The following is a 5,947-nucleotide window of genomic DNA, read 5'->3' as shown; positions in this document are numbered from 1 at the left end:
ATCATGACCTCTCTCTCTCTCTCTCTCTCTCTCTCTCTCTCTCTCTCTCTCTCTTTCTCTCCTCTCTCTCTCCTCTCTTCTCCCTGTTACCCCTGTCATTCCTTGTCTATCGATGTTTTGAGACCGTCTACAGAGAGGAAGAACTGAAACTCAGGTCAAAGTGTTTCATTTCTGTCAAGCAGGCCATGAGCTCATGTTGACTGAGCACCTGCAACGACACAAGCTGTTACACTGGGCTCTGAAGTGGAGAAGTCAAGGCCTCATCTGTGCCCATAATCTACTCAGGGAGAAAAAGAAACCAGCCCTTGAAGAGGGAAGCAGTTGCTCACTGATCCTTGGCACTATTGGACTTGCCTGCCCTACCTGAGTGACACCACATAAAAGCTCCCTCACTCCGTCTTTTCACTCGGCTCTCTGAAGAGCCATGTGCTCATTTGTGGTCTCAGAATTAGAAGAAGAAAAGAGAGAGAAGGGAAGGGGCATGGTGTGAAGGAGGAGCGAGGAAAAGCAGAGAAGAGAAGAAAACCAGAGGAGAGAGAAAAGACTGGAAAGGAGGGAAGGGGAGAGAGGGGGGAGAGGAGAAAGGAAGGAAGAATAGAGAGAGGAGGGGTAGGAGAGAGGGCTGGAAAGGGTAGGGACAAAGAGAGGAGAAGAAAATGAGGTGAGGAAGGGAAAGTTGAAAGGAGAGAGCTGAGGAGGAAAGAGGCCTTTGTCTTCTCGGAGGATGGCTAGTAGCTCAGGGAACTCATCATTTTTATGTTTACTGAGTTCTGGGTTAGTTAGAGGTGGTTTTCAGCCTATGGGACACCGAATCTTTACTGCATGGCCACAGGTTTGGATGTCTATTTAAGTACCCCTGATGTCACCTTTACACAGTTCATGCGTTTTTCTAGAATTCAATTCCATAAAATACTAGTAAAGAATCTAGCAAGCGGGCCCTACACCAGAGTGTGTAATCAAAAATGAATTGAAAAGGATTCATGCTCTCAAAGAGCTGGCAGTCTCACTATGGAGATGGGGAGGCAGAGCCAGACAAGTCCCTATTAACTGTAACACATTCCAAATGGGTTAAGTCCCAAAGGAACCAACAAGGGGGAGCATGGTGGGAGAAGAGAGGCAAGCAAGTCTCCGTCTTTGTCAAGTGACCGCTAGAAAGACAGTGTCACCGTGGTCGATAACTTCCATCATTTGCAGATATCAGGGAACACTTGAGATTCTGCCCTGTTTGGCAGCAGACACACAGGCTTCTTTCTCTCAAATTAGCATTAAGAGAAGGCAGCAGCTAATTCTGTGAAATCTACAGGTGCATCCTGTTATTGTGGCACAAGGCTGAATTTCTCAGCTTGTCATTTCCACTAGGTTTTACTAGACAGGGTCCTGTGGAAAACCAGAATCCACTATGCACAAAGGAGCTGTCTTCTGTGCACATGCTGAGCTCCAGCGGGGCCCATCTGACTGGTGAGTTACTCCCCTAATACAGTTCTGGGAGACTAACAGCTTGTCAGATTCACAAAGTCAGTCCCTACACTGAAAACCAAGCATCAACTTTGCTATCATTTGCAGCTTATGCTAGCTAGTAGACAGATTCCTAGTGTGTGTGTGTGTGTGTGTGTGTGTGTGTGTGTGTGTGTGTGTGCGCACCTGAATGGCCATGTATATGCGTGTGTGACTGTGTGTGTACATGTATATGTGTGTTTATTGTGTAAAAATGTGTGTGTGTGTGCACACACATGCCTGTATATGTGTATGTGTATTTGTATGTGTACATGACTGTTCTTGTCTGTGTCTGTATGTGTTTATGTGTGTGTTTGTATGTGTGTGTATGTATGCATGGCTATGTGTGTAAGTGTATGTGTATGTATGTGTATGTGTGTGCGCGTGCGTGTGCGCTCGAGCAACCACATGAGTGCTGGTGTTTGCAGGTGTCTGGGAACCAGAGGAAGTTGTTGGAGTTTCTTCCTCAAACACTCTACATCAGAGTTTGAGACACGGTCCCTCACTGAGCCTGGGACTTGCCAAGTTTTACTCAACTACTTGGCTATCAAATCCTGTCTGTCTTCTTAGTAATAAGATTATAGGGCACCACTGATGTTGGGGTTGGCTTTTGCTGCAAGTGCCTAGGTCTTCGTGCTTTTGCTGCAAGTTCCGCATTGGCTGATGCACCCCCCAATCCGTGATCCCACTTTCTATCGAGTCTTTGGCATGTAGGTATCGGAAAAGGTTCCCTGACCTCCTCTGACCTGGTTCTAGCTCAATCTCTCAAACCAGCACTGATGACCTATAGGGACTGCTGGAGGCAAAGATTGTGAGGTTCTGAAGCACTTGTCTGTGGGTTTAGGGAGGAAGGTGAAGTCATGTCTGTGTCACCTTTCGTCTAGACGTCTATGTAGCTATAGCTTTCCGACTAACATCATTGACTCAAACATTCTGCCATCCTTTATGGGTTTTTTTTTCTCCAATGCTGGTAATTAAAGCAGGGCCTGGCACATGCTAAGCAAGTGCCTAGCCACTGAGCCAGCCCTCACACCTCCTCCAGTCTCATCCATTACTTCCAGGCAAATCTTTCCAAAGAACACATTTCTCCCTTCTTTTTCCAAGTTAATCTTAGAAATGGCCAAAATCGCATTGAAATTAATCCCAGCTTCTTTGGCCTAATATTTACAAGATTTTACACTCTGCCTTAGACTGCCCTCTTCAACATGGCTTCCCCACTTTTTCCTCCACACTTCCTGTTCGATCACCATTGCCCCCAAGAGCCTCCTCCTTTTGGGGGGGGAGGGGTTGTCTTTGAAGAGTACGTAATCCCAAGATCATTCTTTTTTTTTTTAAGTTAGGGTACAGTAATGATACAAAGAACTGTATTTCATTATGACAGTTTCAGATATTCATATAATACACCTGATCATACTTACTCCCTAATTATTTTTTAAATTATTTCCTTTTATTGAAAATAGATTTTTCCATCATATAATATATCCTGATTATGGTCTCCCTCCCTCTACTCCTCCCAGTTCCCCTTCCTGTACCTTCCCTCTCAGATCTCCTCCTTTTCCATCTCTCATTAGAAAACAAATAGGCTTCTGAAGGATGAAGCTATGCTATGCCACACTATCACTGTAACTGTAACTGTAACTGTAACTGTAACTGTAACTGTAACTGTAACTGTAACTATAACTATAACTATACCAAAACTAACAGAAGGAAAAGAGCCCAAGAGAAGGTACAAGAATCAGAAGAATCAGAACCCACCTCGTTCACACACTCTGGAATCCTATAAAAACACTAACCTGGAAGCCATAATATACATGCAAAGGACCTGGTGCAGACCCATGCAGGCCCTGTGCATGTTGCTTCACTCTTTTTTTTTTTTGAGTTTTATTTATTTATTTTATGTATATGAGTACACTGGAGCTGTACAGATGGTTGTGAGCCATCATGTGGTCGCTGGGAACGGAACTCAGGACCTCTGCTCCCTCCGGCCCCTCTCGCTCCAGCCCAAAGATTTATTTATTATTATATGTAAGTACACTGTAGCGGTTTAGACACACGAGAAAAGGGCATCAGATCTTGTTACAGATGGTTGTGAGCCACCATGTGGTTGCTGAGATTTGAACTCAGGACCTTTGGGAGAACAGTCAGTGCTCTTAACCACTGAGCCATCTCTCCAGTCCTGCTTCACTCTTCATAGGTGCTTTGCTCCTGTTGATTTAGAGGATTGTGTTTTCTTGGTGTCCTCCATCCCCTCTGGCTCTCACATTCTTCCCACTTCTTCTACTGGGTTTCATGAAGAGCAAGGGAACAGACTTGATGGAGAATATTCCATTTAGGGCTGAGTGTTCCAAGGTCTCTTATTCCTTTATTGTTATTATTATTATTATTATTATTATTATTATTATTATTAATCATTATAGTCATTTACATTTCAAGTGATATCCCCCTTCCCGGTTAACCCTCCACAAACCCCTCATCCCATCCTCCCTCTCCCCCCTCCCCTTTGCCTCTATGAGGGTGCTCCTCTACCCACTCATCCTCTCCCACCTCACCCCTTTAGCATCCCCCTGGATGGGGGCATCAAGCCTCCTTCCCCTCCCATTGATGTCAGATAAGGTCATCTTCTGCTATATATGTATCTGGAGTCGTGGCTCCTTCCACATATACTCTTTGATTGGTGGTTTAGTTCCTGGGAGCTCCCAGGGGTCCAGTTAGTTGATATTGTTCTTTATATGGGGTTGCAATCCCCTTGAGCTTCTTCAGTCCTTCCCCTAACTCTTTCATTGGGGTCCTCAGACTCAGTCCAAATGGTTGGCTGTGAATTTCTGCATCTGTATTGGTCAGTGTGCTGGTAGAACCTCTCAGGGAACAGCCCTATCAGGCTCCTGTCAGCAAGCGCTTCTTGGCATCAGCAGTAGTGTGGGGGTTTGGTGTCTGCAAATGGGATAGACAGAGACAAAAATATATATATATAGAACAGAGGCCAAAGGAAAGACCATCCAAAGACCGCCCCACCTAGGGATCCAAGGTCTCTCATTCTTTGTATAATATCTGTCTGTGGGTCTCTATATTTGTTCCCATCTGCTGCAGGAGGAGGCCTCTCTGGTGATGGCTGAGCAAGGTACTGATCTATGGAAACAGCAGGAATGACATTAGGAGTTGTTTCATCGCATCATTATTGTAGTTGTTGTTTTGTTTTGTCTTGTTTTAGAACAGTAGTATTTGGTTTTACCCTGGGCAGTCTCATCTTAGATTCTTGGTCACCCAAGCAGTGTTGTGCATGGGTTCCATCTTGTGGAGTGGGTATTGAGACAATCATACATTGGTTGGTCACTCCCACAAGCTTTGTGACACCATTGGACTAGCATGTCTTGCAGGCAGGACAATATTGTCTATCCAAGGGTTTATGGCTGAGTTAGTATTTACCTTTTGGTAGTATCCTAGGGTTTTACTGCTGTGAACAGATATCACGACCCAGGCAACTCTTATAAAGTACAGCATTTAATTAGGGCTGGCTTACAGTTTCAGAGGTTTAGTCATCAAAGTAGGAACATGACAGCATCCAGGCAGACATAGGGCTACAGGAGCTGAGAATTCCATCTCTTGTTCCAAAGGCAACTAGGAGAAGACTGACTTCCAGGCAGCTAGAACAAGGGTATTAAAGCCCATGCCCACAGTAGCACACCTACTCCAACACAGCCACATCTCCTAATAGTGCCTCTCCCTAGGCCAAGAATATACAAACCATCACAAGGTTCCATTTATTAATTTGATTTTAGTGTCTCTGTTATCTGTGTTCTCTTCAGAATGTCTTATTCTGTGGCAATCCATTCAAGGCTACTTCCCACTTCCTTTTCTATCAGGTTCTATCTGGCTTTATGTTAAGGTCCTTGATCCATTTGTACTTAAGTATTGAACAGGGTCAAAAGTATGGATCCATATGGATTCTTCTAGATCCAGATATCCAATCTAACCAGCACCATTTGTTGAAGGTCATTTTTCCAGTGTATTTTTCTTGTTTTGTTTTGTTTTGTTTTGCCACAAAATCAGCTGTCTATAGGTGTGTAGATTTATGTCCAGATCTTCAATTTCTGTTTTTGTGCCAATCCTATGCTGTATTTTAATAGTATAGCTCTGCAGTAGTACAGATACCTCAGGAGTTCTTTTATTATTCAGGATGGTTTCTGCTATCCCGTTTTTGCTCTTGTCCTTTTGGTGTGCGTATTTCCTTTCAAAGTTGGAAACTGTCCTTTTAAGATATGTGAATAATTATGGTTGGAAGTTTGATGGGGGATTGCATCAATTCTGTAGATTGCTTTTGGTAGAATGGACATTTTTACTATATTAATCCTACTGGTCTAACCTTCAGAGATCCTTTGATATTCTGATACCTTCAATTTCTTTCTTCGGTGTCTTAAAGTTTTTATTGTGCAAGTCTTTCACTTACTTGGTTAGA

The sequence above is a fragment of the Mus pahari genome, chromosome 16 (assembly GCF_900095145.1).
Source record: "Mus pahari chromosome 16, PAHARI_EIJ_v1.1, whole genome shotgun sequence".
NCBI classification, from domain to species: domain Eukaryota; kingdom Metazoa; phylum Chordata; class Mammalia; order Rodentia; family Muridae; genus Mus; species Mus pahari.
The sequence above is the reverse complement of the archived record's forward strand: the minus strand, read 5'-3'. Positions refer to the sequence as shown.